The sequence below is a fragment of the Aythya fuligula genome, chromosome 1 (genome assembly GCF_009819795.1).
Source record: "Aythya fuligula isolate bAytFul2 chromosome 1, bAytFul2.pri, whole genome shotgun sequence".
Taxonomy (NCBI): Eukaryota; Metazoa; Chordata; class Aves; order Anseriformes; family Anatidae; genus Aythya; species Aythya fuligula.
In genome coordinates, this window is record NC_045559.1 from 75,822,684 (window position 1) to 75,845,119 (window position 22,436).

At 38.7% G+C, this 22,436-nt stretch overlaps 1 protein-coding gene across 3 annotated transcripts in view; it reads right to left on the bottom strand.

Annotated features, from left to right (window-relative positions):
* RASSF8 (Ras association domain family member 8) overlaps positions 1-22,436 on the bottom strand; it is an 85,012-nt gene that overhangs the window by 29,203 nt on the left and 33,373 nt on the right. For 2 of the 3 annotated variants that reach the window (XM_032190956.1, XM_032190966.1), the window contains exon 2: positions 14,076-14,174. The exons of the other annotated variant lie outside the window; for it this stretch is intronic. The gene's annotated coding sequence lies outside the window, so the exon portion shown is untranslated. The remainder of the gene's footprint in view (positions 1-14,075; positions 14,175-22,436) is intronic. 3 annotated transcript variants of the gene reach the window in all.

The window sequence follows — 22,436 nt, forward strand, 5'->3', positions numbered from 1 at the left end:
CCCAGGAAATAAAGAAAAATTCTGTGCATGGAAACTTACGAGTTTCCAACCCTCTACGTGGGAGTAGTCCACAGAGGGGAAAGCCTTTAATTAAAAACAACTTTGAAGCTGAAGCTCTCCTTGTTCAATTATTAACAGTCCTCGTGCTTACAAAAGCTCACTGGGATCCTAGATACAGTAAAAGTTGAAACATTTGGACAGGACTAACAAAACTTCAGAGCTTTCAAATTCAGTAAGATGCTTGCTTTAGTATTGTTTTAATAACTAGGTATATCCAGGCAGTACGATACTTCCAAGCTATTACTGAAATCTGTGCTTCCACAACGTTAATGCATATCAACTATTGCATCAAGCTATACTCATACAATCTCATGCCTGTTGCCAGAGAAATAAAAAAGATAGAGAATAGCATCACTATCTGAATTCCACAGCTACGCCTGGGGTCATACTGTTTCCATGTGCAGACACCATGTGGTATATCCTGTGCTTTGCTGACAAGAAGCAATCTAATATGAGGCTTCTGAATCCTAAACAAACAATATTGTAATCCACTTTCAGCTGCACAATAACTGCTGCACTCTGTCAAAACATACTTTGAAGTATACACACACTAAGAAAACCTGCAGGAAAAGAGATCAGATACCAGCCTTGCTTGAGTCTTCATGCTTTCTTCCATGTGCCATCACCCCTCAAACATTAAGTTATAAAAACAAAAGCAAATGGTGGTATGAGCTCTCAACTTTGAATCAAAACACAAACACATTGCTGCGAGATCACTTTTAAATATATTATTTAGAATAACATTGTCAGAACAGATACCTGAGCAGCACATTTTCAAGCTTGAAATGAAACTGGAGTTGATAGCACTTCAGCTTCCAGAACAGATGTGAAAGCTTCACAAAGCAGTACTGAAGACAGAAAGTAATGACAAAATTGGAAGCAACTCTACGGGGCTATCTATATTAGCTGGTAAAGACAGGCCAAGAGCAAGACTTCTTTATAGATACACTAGACACTGCTACACAATTTCTGGGCTCCTAGAACAGACTTCGTAACACCTGAAGGCCAGAGTTCTACACAGCATAGCAAAAGGAGGGAGGTGAATATTGAGGGATAGTCACCCTGTCAGAGTACCAAACACCCCAGAGATGAATGTGCTTGCCGACAAATCTCTCTTGCATGTCGTCCCCTCAGTTGGGTTTGGTGAGGTGGAAAGCTGCTCTACACAAAACATTCACGGCTTGAAGCCTTTCTCAAGGACCCTAGGTTTAAATATTGGACACAAGGTTGAGGAAGACTTGCTTAGATAGGGTTCTAGTTCTAGACTTTCCTTTGTTTGAAGTGCCTCAAAACCCATCTTTGACTTTAGGTAAGTATCTATATTAGATGAAAGCACATCTCACCCCTCTTGTCAAGTTGTTATGAAGCCAAATAAGTAATGTACCTGAGACTGCAGAAGAAGCAAGAAGGATTCAATTCTATAAGCCTCTTAATTAAAGGCATTGTCATGGTATGGAACAATTTTCAGTTCTTAATACTGTTTACACAGTTTGGGAAAAAATCCCTTTCATATAAATGCATACACAGTGCTGGCAGCAAAGATTACAAGTTACAGAAGCTAACAGCATACACTTGCCAAAGCACAGGGCCTCCAGTACAGTATCACTAGGTGAACAGTGTGAAACAAAAAAGTCATCTCTTTAAAACACATTAGAAGACCAACAGTGACTAAAACAGGACCAGATGCATATCTCTACATGTGCTACTCAGTAATAAGGAAAAAAAAAAAAAAGCTTATATTTAACTTTATATAAAAAAATCCAGCCATTTAACTTTCTGAAAGCACTAACCTAAGGGAGGAAAGGAAGCCTGAAGACAGACACATCTTTGCATTAAAATTGAAAAGCTAATTCATTGACTATCTTTTATATCTTCAGTTTTTCAGTATACCTCAGGGACAGCAAGTTTTGAAGAAACCACACTCCAAAGCAAAACAGCACATCACCTACAATTTTAGGACACACTTGAGAAGTGCTGGATCATCTAGGCTGTTTCCAGAAGTTTCCTTCACCATAAATTGCTTTAATTTTTACTTGAATGTCAACGTATAGGGGCTGGTTAATATAAACATGTACATATTAACCAGGGAGTTAAACAGTCAATCTTTCTTACCTGAAGCAACCTTTTAAGTCATGGATCAAGTAAGACTGAATGTACAAATAATTACCAGAAATGGTTACTAAAATCTGACTTCCATATCAAAGGAGCAGTCAGAACAGCTAAACCATCAGTCCTATTATACTAACATATAACTCTTAAGATTTCTTGCTTCTGCTGATACTTCTTGTGATGTTGCAAGATAAGAAGACAAGTATCTTCTGGCACAATAGTATAGGACAATATAATTGGCAGATAGTGTTCAGACACCAGAGATTTTTTTAATATTTTTTTATTTTTAGAATTGCTTGCAGAGGTCAAGTTGCCCTTCATGAAATGGTACTTCACCTTGAAGCCCAACCCCAGTTATCTAATCTATGGTTAGTTTTAACCTTGAAGTTGTGTCAGAGAGAGAAGTACCAAGGATGTTGCCTGGCCCACACACACTGGTAGAAAGCACTCATTGTCTCAGAGTGGAGCCTACCACAGAATGATGTTATTTCCACACTCCCTGAAAGACAAATGGATTCACCCTGAAACTTTTGAAATAGTACAACATGCAGAACTTTCTGTTAACAAAGAACTTAAGACATCTCCACAGAACCTCCTTAGCCCACTTATATGCTGTGGCATTAGTGCCAGCTCACTGCAAAAACACGTGGAAAAAGGCTACAACCGCAGCAGTGAAATTCCAGACAATGTCAGGCACTGGGATCCTTAAATTGGGCTAGGGCAATACATGAGCAAAGACTATAGAAGTCAGGCTACAGTCTCAATATTTAGCTATTGTTGGAAATCAAAAGACCCCAGACCCCACACTCCAGATCCCCTGCGCAACTCCTGAGAGAATACAAAAAATCAGCTAACAGGCTGTAAGGACTGATTATGCTCAGGTATTTGCTCACTGCAGCAAGAGAAAGCTAAATACAAAGTGAAGCATTAAGGAAAAAAAAAAAAAAAAAAAAAAAAGTAAAGCTTAATTAAGCACAGGAAACTAACTCATTTCAAATTCAGGTTAGTGTAAATCACTGCCAATGAAGTTTATCATTTAAACTGTGAACAAGCACAACCCTCCTCTCACTTAATAGAGGAATCAGTCCAAGTAGGCCAAAAGTCAGATGTCAGCTTGTGCAGAGGGTGCAATGAAGTACTGAGAAACAAGAAAGTTTTGTTAAATAGTGAAATGAACATCACGAAAGCCAAACAGAACTGCTAAGGGAGCACTGCAGCAGTTAAATCCTAGCTTGGAACCGGAGAATTCAGCATCAGAACGACTGGCCCAAGCATATCAAGACATATGCACAGCTCAACCTACAGAGTACCTCTGTGGTTTCATACAGAAAGGCAGGTGGCAGTTTTAGAAAGTCTTTAAGAACTGCTGGTACTTTATTTTATTAAAAACAAGCAAACAAACAAAAACATCTCATGCATTCCCACAAATTTTCATGTTAGTGGATACCCCATCCAATTGGCTAATAAACACGTCACCTCAATATTCCTAAATTTTTGTGCAAACTTAGCAGCTAAAGTGTTTATGACATACCTGTGAAAAGGTTATGATAATGTATGCACATGCCTTTGTATCCCTTTAACTCCCTGCAAAGGGATCTACTGCAGCTCATGAGCATATTTTAAGTAAGAGCTATACATATCTCAGATATGACCTAAAAGGGAGAAAAAGAAACTTGCTAGAATGGAAAAAGAATGGAAATAAGGAAAAGAATTACCAAAACTTAGCCAGAATCACAAAATCCAAATCTATTTGACTCACTGCACATTGGGGTTTTTGTTTGTGGGCTGTCATCCCCCCCGCCTCACATTACTCTTCAGTTCTTTTTATGAAACTGAATTTCATTACATTTGGTTTCAGATGTCAGAATGGTGTAAATTCAATTTAGGATCACTGGCTTATGTTTACAGTGAACCACTTGTTATAGACTATGAAATGCAGGTCCCTTTCCATGCAGTTTTAGAAGCTCTTTGTCTTTACCTACAAAGCACTTTCATAGCATGTTACTGGCACAGAGGAAGGAAGGAAAGTGGTGACTTCACTAATTCTGTATCTATTTTTGATACTTATTTTGAGATTCCATTGTAGAACTACATTACTACCTGTATTTTCTAGATAAAATTCTCTTTCCAGTTTGACCATAAATTTTGCACCAACTGCATATAGGAAAAGACATGTAATAGCCACCATGGAACTGAAAACGAAAATTTTCATATATGATGGACATAAATCTATGTTTTCCACTATTGCAGACCACAAGCCATAAGGTGGAAACTACTGCTACTTGTTACTTTTTTTTTTTTCCAAGGGGTTCGCTGCACTCACATTCAAGTTTCATATTTTTCAGAGCTATGTTTTAGGGATGAAACTATAACGTACTTCAGCTCCAAAGACAAAAATATGTCAAGTACTACCATTAATCTTGATGAAAGAAATATTTTTGTTTAAAAAATAAAAAGGTTTTATTTGGAAGTTAGAAATTATTAACTATCCCAGAACATGGGAGCGAGAGAACTGAGCACTCCAACCAGCGCTCAAAGAGCTTTGAATACAAAGAACAGCATGGTGATTCAAAATGGACATTAGGAAAAACTTCTTTCAAGGATGGAAGGGCAGCTCTGGAGCCATCAGGCTATCCGGGCTGGTTGTGAAAACTTCCAGCCTTGTAGGTTTTCAAGACTTGGCTAGACCAAATCCACAGATGACTTCATCCTGTGTTGGTGATGGTCCTGTTTAAGCAGGATGTTGGACTACCTGACCTCCAAAGGACCCTTCTAGCCAACATTTTCCATGATTCTATGGAAGAGATGAGAAAAATGCATGTAGGAGATAGGGTATTGCATGTTCTAAACAACAGACAAAAAATTATGACTAAATGATAAGGAACCCCACATGTTGTGCTATTGTTCATTGAGTCCCACCACAAAAAAAAACAAGTTACACAAGCCCTTCTGAAAATCTGTGATAACACTTTTTGGCAAAGTTCTCTCTCCTGTGGCTGAAATGACCCTGTTTACACGCACATAAAACATGTAGAGATACTTAACAAATTTGCACACCCATTTTTGGTCGTATCCTAGAATCTGTACTAACGTACATTTATTTGTATCTGAAACTTGCAATGTCTACATACACATGAAATCAGGAGCTGAACAAGAACTTGCACAAGCATATTGCCCAACAAATCACAGTAAACGATAAATGCATCACTAACATACGACATAGTGGAAAGTAATCTGTATGTGCTTTAGGCATGGACTGCTACATTAGTTTCAGCAACAGAACGATGAGCAACGTGCTACACTTAATAGGGCTCAAATACTGATGTCACAAAAACTATACAGGTTTAAAGAGGGCATGAGTAGGGAACCGAGCCCACACCACAAGCTTAAACTAAGAGCCATATATTAATATATCTAATGGTTCTTGTATTCACTTGTACGCCATGACTTTGATTTCTAAGAAAAGGATGGAAAGTGCAGTTGTGGAGGGGAGATGTAGCACAGGCCACACATGCTGCACAATTTTTACAGCTAGCTGGAAAACAAGCCACTGCCTGCAACATTCCCTAACCCCCAAACCAGACAATTGCTACTATTTTTCCAAGAGCTCTGATCTGAAAGAATACAAAAAACAAAAAATAAAATAAAAAAAATGCATCACTGGTTACACTGAAATGCCAAGGACATATATATTGCTACAGTAGGTTGTTTGAATAAAGCCTTTGTTTCTATACTTAAAGTCTAGCAAGCTTCTTCAATCTATTTTAGATAGACTTGGATATACTCAAAGATTGTAAATAAATGTCATCTTTACATTTACAGGACCCTCAACAGAACACTAAATTTCAGCTTCCTGACTCTATCTACTTCAGATGCAAGTCCTTCCATGTTTGTATAATTATTTGACCAGAGCTAATAATCAAAGCAATTTATTTGTTTGTGTTACAGGCAGTGCATTACCAGAATTTTCTCTTCAAGTACTATTACAGCTATCTGATCCTGTCTGAGCCTGTTGAAATCAAATCCATTTCTGAAGTCTTAAGTTTCTAAAGTTAGTTACGTACATGAGAAGAACATTGTTTTCAGAGAAACAAATTCTGACCAACCCACAAATGAACACTGCCATACAATTAATATTATTCCCATTTATTGAAAACCCTGTTCAACTGCAGTCATTAATTATTTATCTTTCTGTTTGGATAAATGGGTTTCTAGAAATATCACTTCCTGAATAACCTCTATTTTCTTCCTGACATAGGGAAGATGAATGGGCATACACATAGCAGCTAGTTTTTACTGACTCTTTTCACCACTTATATCAAAAGCAGCATGAATGAAATTAAATCCTCTTTAATATCTTCATCGATGATCTGGACGAGGGCATCGAGTGCACCCTCAGTAAGTTCGCAGATGACACCAAGTTAGGTGCGTGTGTCGATCTGCCTGAGGGTAGGAAAGCTCTGCAGGAGGATCTGGATAGGCTGGACCGATGGGCTGAGGTCAACTGCATGAAGTTTAACAAGGCCAAGTGCCGGGTCCTGCACCTGGGGCGCAATAACCCCAAGCAGAGCTACAGGCTGGGAGAGGAATGGTTGGAAAGCTGCCAGGCAGAGAAGGACCTGGGAGTGATGGTGGACAGTCGGCTGAATATGAGCCAGCAGTGTGCTCAGGTGGCCAAGAAGGCCAACGGCATCCTGGCTTGTATTAGGAACAGCGTGACCAGCAGGGCTAGGGAGGTGATCGTCCCCCTGTACTCAGCTCTGGTGAGGCCGCACCTCGAGTACTGTGTTCAGTTTTGGGCCCCTCGCTACAAGAAGGACATCGAGGTGCTTGAGCGGGTGCAGAGAAGGGCGACGAAGCTGGTGAGGGGCCTGGAGAACAAGTCCTACGAGGAGCGGCTGAGGGAGCTGGGCTTGTTCAGCCTGGAGAAGAGGAGGCTCAGGGGCGACCTTATCGCTCTTTTTAGGTACCTCAAGGGAGGCTGTAGCGAGGTGGGGGTTGGCCTGTTCTCCCACGTGCCTGGTGACAGGACGAGGGGGAATGGGTTTAAGTTGAGCCAGGGGAGTTTTAGGCTAGATGTTAGGAAGAACTTCTTCACTGAAAGGGTTGTGAGGCATTGGAACAGGCTGCCCAGGGAAGTGGTGGAGTCACCATCCTTGGAAGTCTTCAAAAGACGTTTAGATGTAGAGCTTAGGGATATGGTTTAGTGGAGGGCTGTTAGCGTTAGGTTGGAGGTTGGACTCGATGACCTTGAGGTCTCTTCCAACCTAGAAAATTCTGTGATTCTGTGAAATATGTATCATCCTAGCATGCTCCAGAATAAGATAGCTATCTTTTACTTAATAACAGCAAACTACTAGCATTATTACTGAATTAGTATAACAGTTTTGGAGTTTGCACTCTGCAAGTAAGGTTCTTGGGTATCACAATAGAACACATTCATATATACATGTAAATACAACTCTCCCATGCCCCAGGGTTTTGCAACAGGAACACTAAAAATCGTGGTGAAGGGTAGTCCTATACTAAAATGCTATTATACAGTCTTTTAGACCATGTCATTTTTGAACAATAACAGGAAAAAAAAAGTTTGTATTCTCTCTCTACACCTCCCTTGGTAGACAATTTGAAAAGGCTGGAGATAAATGTATGTTAAAATTTACTTACTTTCTCTTAGAATATTTACTTGGATTTAGCTCTTTGTCTACCATTAGAGTCATCAGTCGCTGTCAGCTTGGCACAGAGTTAGTTTGTTAGTACAATTTCCACTGGAAAAGCTCCAGTCTTACAGGTGTTTCTACAGTTACTGGTACTGATGCGCAGAGCAGCAACCTTCACACAAATAAATAATGGAGCGCAACCAGCAGCCTGGGCAGCAGCACTGGGGATTCTCCATGCATCAGGGGCTGTTCCCTTCCTCTGCCCATGCAGAATCAATTTGTATTTCTGTGTGTGGAAGGAGCACTGGAAAGATGAATCTTTTCAAGCCATTCTTTGTATTTCCTCATTCCCTTAGATATTACTTCCCAATGTTTACCGAATAATTTATGAAGACAAATGTGGTTTACAAGATCTTATTTTCCACTCATGAAAACAAAGACAAGGCCTGAAGCCTAAAGAGGTTTGAACACATGCTTAGCTTTGTACATACTAATGGGTTCATAGGAAAATTAATCAAACACATAGTGTCTCTTGAGAGCAAGTATCTGACAACGAACATCTTCAAAAATACAACCTTTCTCCAAATCGGAGAAGAACTAAATCAAAATTTTAAGCCTCCCAAATTATGTTCTACTTCAGATCAAGTAATTATGCTAAAACTGCATAGTATTCCTTAATGAACTACTGAAAGTTCACGAGTACATATATCACTCCTTTGCCAACATCCTGGTTTAAGGCATCTTTATCTGGGAAAAGAAGTATGAGGATCTCCCATGCCCCAAGAAATGGTGCTAATCATCAGGCTACAAGATAGTGGAAAACAGTTCCAGGTACCCTCTCACTTCGTGCGCACAACTAAGGGTCTGACTGCTATAGGGACTTGAACCCCAGGAATCTCTCAAAGAAACAGTCAAATAAAGAAGCAAGCTGTCACAATGTACCAAACTGAGGAGATTCAGGTTAGAAAAACCTGTAGGCTGGCTGTGGCAGAAATGTCGATTCAAATGCCTTCTGGTAAGGGAGAGGCTTGAACCTTATTTAGAAGTGTGCTCACTTATTAGAGTATAATGCAATGACTTCTGGCAGTCTAACCCTTCACTTCACCTTCCTTGCTAATAATCCAAATTGATTGGAAAGCCTGGGGATCAAACAAAAAGTTGAAAAGTTAGGTTTTGTTCACAAAAGTAGTAAAGGGAAAAAACAAAACAAAACACTAATTCTTTTTTCCTCATTTCAGAAAGAACTTTGCTGTTGAACGGGAAAAGAACACTCTGGCAATAATTCCTCCCCAGCACCAAGCCCTATACAACCATAGTATATTTGCTTTTAGAAGAAACCTGGAATCTTAAATTTTTGTTTGAAAGCACACGGGCTTTTAGTTTGTGTGTGTTAGTTATAGAATTCAAAGAGATGCTTTGTCCAAATATAATAATCCTGTTACAAATGACAGGTGTCAGATTTGATCAGCTCTGTGACAAGATGTATGGTTCTACAGCTTCCTGAAGAAGCTTTAAGACATCAATTAGAAATCTTTTCAGACTTTTGAAAGGTTATATAAATAGAATTTAAAATTAAAAACACAAAGCTAGATTTACAAGTGGAGTGAAAAAGGCATCCATGCTTCCCTCCCTATCGAGTGATGAATTATCTGTTTAACTTGAAGATAATATTGAGATTTGTGCAGATTTGACTAATGGGATGGACTCCATTCGACTGCTATTTTTTTCTTCTTCATGATAACAATTTACTAAACCCTTTAACCCTAAATTCAAAGGTAAACTTGGTTTCCTTAAAGCCTAGAAAGCCTAGGATTCTTAAACTTTCTGAAGCTATCTTGTAGGAAGCAATATGCAAAATTGTTGATTGTTAATGGAAAAGAAGAAAGAAGATTATATCAGACTGACATACCTCCAAAAGTAACATTTCTTTCTTGCCAGAAAAAATGATTAATGTGCATTTCAATTAGTGCAAAAATTAATAGTATGTTTGCATTTACCATCTGGGAAAACTACATTTTCAGTAATTTCTGTGCAAACATCAAGTGGAAAAACTGTTGGTAGCTTCAAGTTGTAAAGAGTAATACGCACATAGTTTTCCTCATAATACACACATAGTTTTCCTCTCAAATGTTTAGTGACCACTTACCATAAAAAGCTGATCACGAGGCCCCTCTATGTCTTCTTACTACAAAGGAAACAGCATTGCAGAAGACCCTAATGACCAATATACATGTATCAATGAAAATCAAATGATGTTCTCAAAAAGGTTAGCCAGGCTAACTTAATAGAATTTAAAGTCAGAATCCACAAGAAATGCATGATCCCATTTCTTTTCACTGTTCTATAGAAAAAGCCTAACCAGCAAGCACAGAAGTGAGAGGACGCAAGCCCCGCCAAAGCTCACTTAATTCATGAAAAAATGAAAGATGAAATGGTTTGCCTGCACCACCAAGAGTTTGGATTTAGCATCCCATGTCCCATATAGCAAAGAAGGAATCAAACATTTATGAAGTATAAAAGGTAGGCTTTCCTGTCTCTACATGTACATGTATGTGGCATTTCCACACACCCCCCACGGTCATCATTTATTATCAATACTTCTGCCCTTGTTTCCAGACATACTCTCTCCACTTACATTCTATTTCCAGTCTGCCCAAGGTTGGCAAGAAAATAACGAGTCCCAATTCTGACAATATTGAGAAAAAATATATTTAAATATAAGACTAGTGCATTTCCTCAGAAAGAGTCATAACATTCAACTTGAAATGCATTCAAGAGGCTTGAAGTACAGGTGTTACAAATGTTTTGGTCTTTTCTCCCACATGCCTGGTGACAGATGAGGGGGAATGGGCTAAAGTTGTGCCAGGGGAGGTTTAGGTTGGATATTAGGAAAAACGTCTTTACTGAAAGGGTTGTTAGGCACTGGAATGGGCTGCCCAGGGAAGTGGTTGAGTCACCATCCCTGGAGGTCTTTAAAATATGTTTAGATGTAGAGCTTAGTGATATGGTTTAGTGAAGGACTGGTTAGTGTTAGGTGATCTTGGAGGTCTCTTCCAACCTTGATGATTCTGTGATTGTGTAAATCTGAACACAAGATCTGAGTTTTACATTACAACAAATTTACATAGGACAAGAAGTGGAAAGAAAATAAAATCACCCTTTAACAAGAAAGCAAGAAGTTACACATAATATAAGTGTGAAAAAGTAAGGAAAAAGGAAATAAATGCACACACCACAGTATCTTCAACTTCAGCTATGCTATCTCACCAGTCTCAACAAGCACAAGGTCATTAAAAAGCTGCAAAACAGATAGCAAGGGAACAAGAGGTACATTGTGTGGTATTCAACTCTGGAGTGGCAGGGGAATAGAGACAGAAGAGATGAAAAGCATTTTTTATAATCCAAAGAATGTGGCAAAATTCAAGGATCCCAGTGATAACATTGTCAAAGCAATCTCATTTATTTTTCCCTGTACTGACTCCATCCAAAGACAGCATGAGAGGTGTATGCACAATAAGTTGAAACACACAAGAGAAGCGATGAAAATGAAATGTGACATTTCCTTTGAGATTATTTGTCACCTTAACAAGAACTTCCTGGAATGTTAGAGAAGAAGCTCTCTCTGAACCAGAGCTCCTTTTAGACAGCATCTGGGAACTTGTCCCACCTCTTCATTTCTTTCAGTAGATACTAGTAGCAGAGATGGGAGCAGAGGAGGAAAAATTACCAAAGAGATCAATGAAAGAGGTATTTTCTGATTCATGACTCAGTGCACTCAGATGAAAACAAAATTCCACCCTGATTACATGGCAGGAAGATGGATCTGGAGGGGACCACACCCAGGATTTTTGAGTCCAGCCAGCAGACGCATCTCTTAGCTCAGGAGGGTTAGACATCTGCTTCATGTGCTTCTGCGCAATGCAAGCCACAAAACACTCAGCAGTTGCTCACATCTGAAGGATACAAGTGAAGTTTGAATTCTCATTCAAACACAAATGTCTTTATTGTTTATTAAGCACAAGAAAGAGCCTTCTGACATGATATACATGAAGAAAAAGTAGTGTCATGGTAGTGTCCCTTTGGAGGAACATCGACCAAGGACTCTGCAGCACTGACTGATGCTATTGTGGCAATGACAGACCTTGACCCAGCAAGCTAGAATACAACTACTCTACTGGAAATTAAAAATTTCAAACCATAAGGGAAACTATAAGTCATAGTAAATGCCTAGAGAAGAACAAAAGGCTGCAAGAATGCTTTATAGTTCTCCTGGATGCCCCATTGGCTTCCAGGTGGTCCCAGCTCCAGGACTTTCGAGTGTGACTTGTATTTATTAGCGTCAACTGGATTTATCTTCTGCTATTCAGCCTCCATGGCTTTGTGGCAAGGAATTACACAGGGCTACCTGCTTTGTGTTTGTTCTTAGCTAGGTTCTTATTAGCTGCTTCATAGGATGCCTGCTTGTTCTTGTGCTGCAAGAGTGAATAAAGTAAGTCCCATTTGCCTTAGTCTCATTCACAGCTTGTAGGCTTCCTTCCTATTCCCTTTCATCAAGCTGTCTTCTTTTTTTTTGGACTGAAAAATCCTAGCTTTCTAAAATTGCTCACATCTTTCATCATCTTTACCATTCTCCCCTAAACATTATCCCATTCTTTTATGTTCTGAGATGAGGGAACCAGACTGCAGACTATCTGAATTGTGTGAAATACAGAATTTTATAAGGGTATAATGTTACTTTTTGATTTTTTAATGTTACATAGTAATGTAACTCATAATGTTACATTTGATATTTTGACACTGAAAAAAGTGTGTTTTTTTTTTAAGTACAAAAATCTATTTGACTGCATGATTTCTGGAGAAAAGTGTTTTAATAAACCACATACTAGCAACTGTCCCTTTGTCTGAAGTCACAAAAATAATAAACTATACTAGTGATCCTTATAAGGAAAAAGTTATTTATTCAAAAGTGAAGGCACATAAGTAAGCCTCCCCTTGTGAAGATGGGCAAGCACTATCTTGATGAATATTTTGCAGGCACATACCTCCTGTTCTGGTCAATAAAATTATTTAAAAGAGCATAGCTTGCACAGCTCATTTCAAAGTGACAAATAAAGGAGTGACACTAGTCACTTGGCATCTAGCCACAGACTTGCTCCACTGAAAGGAATTTACTCAATAATACTCACAACAAATGCAGAGATATATTTAACTCTGTTCCGTTCAGACTGCAGAACACATTACAAGAATGCATTTCCCCTGCTTGCTTCACCAACTTAATTTACACCATAGAACAGAGGACTAGAAACTAAAAGCAATATGAAGAATAATACCAATGCATTCTGACAGTATATATTTGTATAGCATTTAAATCAAAGTTCTGATATTTCTACTATATCAAGAATTAATCACATTGTCAGGAAAATCATTATCTTCTACCGCTTTCTTTTCCTGACATCTCTTCTAGATTTTGGGGAATCTCAGAGTTGCCAAGTTGAGAATGTCTCCACTGTATCCAGCATTATGTTTTAAAAACATACACTTGGATTAAGAATGTGAAACAGTTGGAATGCAGGACTGGGCAAAGGTTGTTTTACGGAGTCATAGTACTTTACTTCTCCTGTAGAACTTTTATTTGAACAACAATAAAAATGTGCCCTCACCAGATGAAGTAAAGATTCCAGAGAGTGGAGAACTCTATCAATCTAGGAGGAATTGGGGCCCTCTGCTCAGAGAACATCCATAGCAAAAAGAGGCAGCTGCAACCTGCAATTCCAAAACCTACACACAGCCAACAGCTGACTGCCTGATCTACAAGTCACCAGCCAGCTGTTGCTGGCAGAGAGAGCTGCTGCCCAAGGTCTGACAGTGAGAGAAGCCAGCAACAGAGGAGTCTCCTCTCATTCAGGTCACACTCTCCAGCAGCAGGTTAGCCTTGGGTCTCCTTCTTACACAGCTAGAAGAAATGTATGCATTGGGATCACATCATCATATGAGAGGCAAAATTGACAGGACCACGAAAGGCATGCTCCAGAACACAACCTTTTTGAGAAAGCAAACGTTTCACAGAACAGGAGCTGAGAACTTGCTCGGATTCCTAAACTTAGGAAGAAAGTGGGAAGTGATGTCTGTATACACGTGGCACTTAGGAAATTCTTTAAACTCTAGGGTTCTTGGTATGCTTTATGTACAAGTACTTTCAAGAGGGAGGAGTAAAACTTATGTCTGAAATTTGTCACAACTTTTTACCTGCAGATGAAGATAGACGGGAATGTCTGATTATGCAGCGGGCTTACTGTAGTCTGCTACTCCAGGCCTAAGTGCCAACTCTACTGACAAGGCCAGTTGCTGGGGGAAAAGAAAAAATAAACATTGTCATAAATTAGAAAAATGATTCACTCTTTTGTCACTTTTTTTTTCCACTTTTTTTTGTCACTCTTTTTTTCACTCTTTCACTCTCTTGAGAGGGAAATCATATTTCCCCCTCCCTTTTCCCTCCCCTTCCCTTTAATGCTTTGGAAAACCAGCACCTGTAGACATACAAGAAATAGGTATGAAACATATATAGAAATATAATAGCCACCTACATGCAAGCAGAATTTCATTTTTCAAATAGTTCAAACGAAATGCAGAATACTGCACTTAATTTGCTATATCTTATACCAGGTGACATCTTCCTGCTATAAATAACTAAAAGTGGTAAACAGCATTTCATCAGCTTTCCAGAACATTATGAAATACTAAGCACTGCACTAGGTAGTCACGAGCATCTGCCACTGCTAAGTTGTAAATATAGGAGATTGTGAAATAATCTTTTCTAATTTTCTTTTTAAGGGAAATAATCCTCAAATTGGAGGTCTTCCAGATGCTAAAACCTCCAAGTGCTCTAGATCTGCATACCCTGACTCCCTTGTAGTAGTAAATCACAGCCAATGCATACATAAAGAGTCAAACAAACTAGGCAAAGGGTAACAAATCCCAAACAGCTGACTAAGACTAATATTAATCAGCTTGGAAGGGATACTTACTACAGTGATGCTTAATAGCATCATTGTGGCAGACCTACAAACATTGCCTAATACTATGTCATAGCAAGGAGAACATGTGAGAAGTGTTTATTTTTAGACCTTTGTCAAAGGCTTTCTGAATAATACTTCAATTGAACATATCTGTTATGCTGAACACCAAATGGGAGCTTCACTTTGACAGCAATGTAAAAGAACAGCTCCAAAGCAGTAAAACTTCCTCTAGTCTCTTAGTCTCTCCTCTTCTGCTGGCATCACTGAATTTTGTCAAGGCAAACTGTTTTCTCTCTAATACCTGCCAGGGCTATATGTTAAGACTCAATAAGCAGCAACTCCAGTGTAAACATGTTTTCTGGCCACTTATGACAAGAAAAATCTCAAAGATCTAGAAAGGAAGGACTGGCATGGTGTAAAATGCTAGACCACAATTGTTATGCACTGAAGCCTTATGAGAGTAGCTACTTTTAACATTATGGCCAAAAATTTCAGAATAGGATGTTCAGGATCTCCAGAGACTTAAGACACGTATACAGTTATTTTCACCACCACAGCCTGAACACTTATCTTTCAGTCACAAAGCAATACTCATTAAATTCTAAATCATCACAACATGTTTTTGTCAAGTGATGTTTTGGCTTTACAGACTGTGGATTCACTAACAATTATTAGTGGTTCACATAGTTTTTTTAAATTCTTACACAGCAGAGAGGCTGTACTTTCACACAAGGAAGAGCACGTTAAACATCCTTAACACAGTTGCTAGTAGTTACATTATGGAATATTGCTTTGGATTTTCTATTCATTTTTTTTTCCACCAAGTAGTCAAAACAAGAGTAAAACAGTCACAGGTAATACTGGACATTCATCTCACCCATATCAGGTTAAATCATTAGCGTCTGAGCCTCTGTTACTTATCAAACTCCACGCAGATGTTGTATTAGGAAAATAAACCCAGCTGTAGGACACAGACTGCAACTCAGCAAATCAAGAGATATATGCTGGAATTTTGTCAGTGGAAGAGCAGAAAGGAGAGAATAGTGTGGGAAGGAAATAAATAGCACCACCTCACAAAAAGAGACCTCAGCTTCAAGATGATATAGTTATCTTCACCAATCTCAAACTGATCAACTGTCAAGATACCAGAAGAACAAACTTTGTTCCTTGCAAAGTACTCCAGCATACTTAACATAAAAGGAAAAGGACAGTGAATTTTTACCCTGAGAGTTGAGTCGCTGTGATCCAGAAGCAGGGTCCAATACTTCCACTCAGAGATGTATTATCTTTAGCTCTACTGAAGCACTAAAGCACTTCTAAGACCACTTTATAAACTGAGTGGGAAGGAATAAGAATAAGAGCCACATTCTGTCCTTATAGACCCCTATTAAATCAGATTCTCAACATCAGCCACTTCCTCTTTGTTTTCCTCAAGCCATATGGCTTCCTGACAAAATATGTACAAACAATAAATCCATTAATCAAGCTACTGTTGGAGGAAAAGACTTTCTTCCCTTCATCAATCCAGACATTTTAGTGGAGATGTTTTATGTATTTTGGTTAGGAAAAAAAGGGGTTCTATTTAAGTTCCAAGAAAAATACTAGAGTTTTCTTTGTTTTCACACTGCAGCCTTGTAGATTGGAGCCTTAACTCCAGTTCTTACTTCTAGGAGATCCTGATTCATTAAAAATGCAGAAAAACACAGAAAGAGAGATGTCACGCACACCAATAAGAAAAGGGTCCAGCCTCATTGATTCTAATAGTAGTGATCCAATATAAATTGCTGCCAGGGCTCCCTAACACGCTGGGTCAGGAAGCAATTTATTTCTTTAAAGTTAACATAAATAGGTATGATGAGAGGCATTAAAAGTCATTTTTATTCCCACAAGGTACTAAGGAGATGCATACATGCAAATACCAGTAGACCAACAAGCAGTTGACAGGAATATCTTTTGATAAGAGATGCCACAGTCTAGGACTTCACAAGTGGCCAGATTTCTTAGCAATGTGAACCATGATAACCAATTTCAACAGGCTGTTGGGTGTCTCTAAGTTGGTAAATCACATGGGTGATCATGTTATTCTCAGATCAGGACGAAACAGACACTGCACACGCAAGGAACTCAGTGGTAAGAAGGCAGCATAAAAAGAGTAAGATTTCTAGCTCTTGTAGAAGGGGAGAAGAGAGTTTAAAAAAAAAAAAAAAAAGAAGGCTCTTTGCTTTACCATAATGAAGCAAGTTCAGACTTGAGACTCTGCTCAGGTTTGACAATGAGGAGTATGCCAGCCTCAAGCTGCTGCAGGGTGAAATTCTGTTCATAAATACATACTTACGCTGTTGGGCGGGTACGTAAGGTAAAAATATGGTAAAAACATTCCCTGTCTGCCTCTCAATCAATAAGCTCAAAGAAGATAAGAGGCTGAGAATTCAAAAGCACAGAAAAGATGATAGATGAAAGACCTAAATTTCTTTGCTTGCAATGGTTTCTAAACAGACCATTTCTTGCATTCTCAGGTGCCACTGAGACACACGTGGAATCTGTTACCCCTGTCTACCCCAAGCAACTATTTGCATCACACCTTGCAGCCTACCCAGCAGAGAGAAAGAGGTTTTGTAGTGATGATCGAAGAAGTGAGAATAAAACAACAATTAATTCATCAACTGAATATATGACCGCATTACCAAAAAAGCAGCAACTGCAAACTGAAGAAAGGTTGACATGTTGGTCACCTCTTCAGAGAATATGAAATTGTAGAATGCCTGTTCTGAGGATCTGTTTCCCACTGAAGTTCTTCCAAAACTTCCTGGACTAAACTTTTATTACACAGCAGTCTGCAGTGTGGAAAGAAGATTGGTAAGAAAAAGAAATTACTTTCAAATGCAGGTGATTTCTTTCAGTCACACATTTCTAAAGCAACCATGAAACATCCACTCATGTGAAAGGAAAATAGAATTGGCAGATAATAATCCTTTCTGACCTTAAAACTTTTTTCTTTTTCTCCCAACACGTGTTCTATAGTTTCAGTCATTGTTCAGTAAACTATGTCCCAATTCACGTGAACCCAAGTAATCCCATTGAAAGGAAGCTCAGGAGAAACAAGAAGCAGTTTATGATAGTGAAAGAAACCTTATGGAGAAATGAATCTTAAAACCTTAAAAAAACTTAAAAAATATTAAAAAAGGAACCAAGTTGGCTTTTCAAAAGTCTTTTTTGTTTAAATATAGGAAAGCAGCACCCTTGACTACAACAGGAAATCTTTAAAATGAACATCTTTTCTGTCTTTGTTGAAGCTGAGCAGCAATTAGCCCTAGAGGAAAAATATATGGAAATAGGAATCTCAAACCTGAGTCATTACTGGCAAGGAGACATCTGTAGTTTTAACAAGGTCAGAACATTCTGGTCAGTTCTAAGGGTAATTGGAGAATCATGATATTAACTTATGTTTCTATCAAGGTAATGACAATTCTGAAAGACCACTGACATTACATGGAACCTACAACTATGAATTACTAACCAGAAGGTCACAATCTAAGAAGATGCACTACCATATAGAAGTAGAGCTGGATTGTTAAATGCCTTGAAGTAGTGGTGAAAGGTACATTTATTTTGCACAGAGCAGTGAGGAAGACAGGGTGCTGCAAGCTATGGAGGCCTTATACCACATCTGGGTCGTATGGTCCCAATTATCTTCTCAGCACTGTTAATCAAAACTTATCCTACAGCAGCTATATAATGACCTATGTAAAAACTAAACCTGGGATTACTGTTTGGCTCCTAGCAAGAAAAAAAACTTCCCTGCCACAATCAGATAGCACAGCGGCATCTTCACTTGAAGTCTCACTAAAAGCATGTGGTATGAAGGTCTACAGATGCAAGATTATGTCTTCGTAACAAATGGCAAAATGGAATAAATGAAAGGTTGAAAAGAAAGTTTAGGGATATACCAGTAGAGAAAAAGGTAATTCTGCCTCCTGCTAACTCGCTATTCTGTCATGTCTTACTGTATCAATAAATAGCATATGCTTCTGAAGTAATAACACCTATATGAACCTACTTTGGCTACTGCTCTTTCCTATTGGAAGAAGGCAAATCCAAACTGAAAGCAAGGCGCATTACATGAATATAAGCAACATCAACCTATTGAAGTCTTTAATGTACTTAGACCACGAAAGGTTGCAGGTCACAGCAGAAGTCACACAACTTTATTCCTGCCTCTGCCCCAGAGGGCCCTAATGCCTCAAACTGAACTGACAGGGGACCCAACCAACCCTTGACTCCACACCATTCAGTCCCATGCCTGTTTGTGTCTAACTTGCCTATGGCACTCATCTCACAAATCCTGCTCACATTACCACTAGCCTGTGGTCAAATCCGAGTGAGCAGCCTATCTGGGATTCCCAAATAGCTGTGGTTGTTGTTGTTGCATTAAATAAATCAGTAAATCCTGTGTTAACAGGAGCGACATTATTAACTTCCCTTTCTACATCAGTCGAAAAAGAAATCACCTTTGTTACTACTAGTTTGCTCAGGAAAAAAAAAAAAAACAAAAAAAAAAAACGATGATAACCTCTTTATATCCAATTGTAAATTACTCCCTCTTCACAAATTTTGCATCCTGGTTCTTAATGCTCTCCTGAAATGCTGAAAAGTGTTATGAAGGTGTGCTGGTCTATAAACAAAAGAGTTAAATAAAAATAAGCAGATAACTTTTAAAATCAATTTTTACCATGATCTTAAGAGTTCTGCTTGTCAGTTTTCTCCTTGTCTGTGAAGGCCATTTGCTTTCTGTACTTCTCCAGAAGCAAAAAGCTTGAATTCATTTAATACAGATTTAAGCTTTCAGAGAATCAGTTGTTGAGAAAAGTGTAAAAAAAAAAAATCCACCTCATGATTATTTTTTTTTTTAAATACTTCCAAGAGAACTCACAATACATAAACTATGATGACATTGTCATACAAAAGAGAGTACGTATAGGTGGGGGACACTCTTCTCTTGCTCCCAACTAGTAGCATTGTACTTGAAAACACCCAGCATTAAAGCTTACTGAACCAATTAACCAAAGATTAAAAGGGCATGCTGATAAAACGGAGAGCCACCAAAACACACACACAGCCTGTGCGTGTACTACCTCATGAGTCCCTGATCTCCTCATGCATTCTGTGCAACTCAGTTTGGAAGAATACCAGAACAATAGCAGAAAATAGTAATTCTTTTACTTGCCATAATGTTTTGTTTGTTTGTTTCTTAAGACATTATGTATTGCAATGGTATTGCGTTACACTTGCTGATAGGAGGCATGCTTTTGATTATTTCCTGCTGGAGTTTCAGAAGTGTGAAGGTTGCTGGAGACTGCTGATCAGACACCTCTGCTAGAAAACACTGCCCAACTACACCACTGAAGGTAGACGCATCCAGCCTCACTTGACCAGGCAACTGTCCAACACAACCAGTAGAGAAGGTGTGAAGTCACAGAGGAAAACTTACTTTGTTGTTGAAAACTATTTTACCTAGTCTTGCAGCTCATGATCAGTCAAAATCTTCCCTGCAGATTTAGAATACTAGAAGTTCCAACTCCTTGTGTGTCTGTTTTTCCATTTGAAACAAACTGTATGATTTCACCCTTGACTATTAATAGTTTAAACAGTATCACAAAAACTCGCCATGCCTACATGACTAAATATTTTGCACTGATTCTCAGAAAAGCATATATGAGAAAGCTTACTTACAAAAAAAAAAAAAATAGGCTGAGGCAATACAACTGTGATATTTAACAGAAAATGGGATTGGGTCTGTTTTCACATCCACTAAGTTGTTTAAATTGCAGGTTACTACAAAGTGTGTCAGGTAAGATCATTTGCTATTGATCCTAATTCAGTTAGAATGAGTGGAAGACATTTTAGAAGAAGGATACAAGTAAAAACATGCATGTCAGTAAGATATTACATGGATGTTAGGAAGAGGTTCTTCTCAAAGAGAGTGATCAGGCACTGGAACAGGCTCACAGGGCCCTGAGCCTGCTGGAGTTATGAGAGCATTGTCCAAACGCTTCTTGACACAGGGTCTGGTTTTGGGTGGTCCTGTGTGGAACCAGGAGTTGGACTCCATGATCCTTGTGGATCCCTCACAACTTGGGATAGTCTGCTCTTAACCATACAAATCTCCGAAAAAATGGACAAGTCATACAAGTGTATCAGTATTTAGGAGAAGTAAAAATGGTAGCAAAGTGTAGCACTTGCTTTACTTTCTTTCCTTAAAAGGTAAATCTGGTTGACAGTAACTGGACAAAAAATGGAATGGGATTCCATTTGACTTGTGTAAGCGTAGCTAAGGACATACATACATGTAACAGCAGCAAAAAAATTAAAAACAGATTTCTCTTCCTTTGCCACTGAGCATACCTCCCAGCCAGGATTAACTACTGAACAGTGGCAAAGCGGTAGTTTAACATAGAGCCTGTGATCACAAATATAAAGGCAGAATCCAACATTTCCTTGAGTTCTCTCCAACAGCAGATATAATTCTTGAGGAAATTATTCTTCACTTTCTAGGTACAGACAGACAGCAATTTCTATTTGCACACCATAGCAATTTGTAATCAATTCTGGAGAGCCTGTTTTCTGAAGAGCCTCTTTTGATAGCAGTCAAAAGACTGCTGTCATCTTTGCAAACTAAGGACGTTCTTCTCTCCTTTCATAGGTTGCTTACACAGCACCATTTTGCATGATGATTTGACCTGTTTTTATAAGAGCACTGAAGTAAGATCATCCCAGAATCCACATCAGGAACAGAAAAAGAGTGAAGATACCACTTATGGTTACTAAAAGTTGTTTGTAGGTTTAAATTGTTTTGGTCTAGAATTAACAAAAAACAATCAAAGAAATCCAGTTTCACATTAGTTTTGTCTTAGCAGGAACATTACATGTCACTCTGCACTTCCAGCTAACCTTTTTGATACAAAAAAGGTTGTCATCCAAAACTGATTCCCCAGAGGGCTTAAGGGTTAACTTCAATTAACTTTCAAATGTAGTTATAATCCACTCTTAACAGCTCTCAGATTCCAGCCTTCCTATAATTGCATAGGAAAAAGCAAAGCACCGAAGTAAAGTTAGTGCTAAGTTGCAGCAAAACTGGCAGGAGATACAGAAACCTTTCTCCTTTTCTAAAGGTCTGCAGAGGTTTATTTTGTGATTTCCATCTTGCATAGGGTGCACTGCAGTCTTCTCATTTGATTCAAATGTACATAGTTCCATTAGCACTCTGTGCAGAAAGCCAGCTCTGCACTCAAAAATCGTAGCATTCTCCTACCTCTTCCATTTCTTCCTGTCCCACATGGCTGCCCTCAATTTACAGTGAGTTGGGTCAGGAATCAAATCCAGACTTTGGATTTTCAAAACCTAACTAACAACCCAGCAAAACACACAAGCCAGTGAAACAACAGTGCAAGTTATTTCATACAGCTCACCACCACTAAGTTGATAAAAAGGGCCTGTGAATACCTCCATGCACACCTACAAAGAAAAGACTACACTCATACAAAAAAAAAAAAAATCTGGTCTTGTAAGACATCAAAAAGTCTGCTATCTCTAG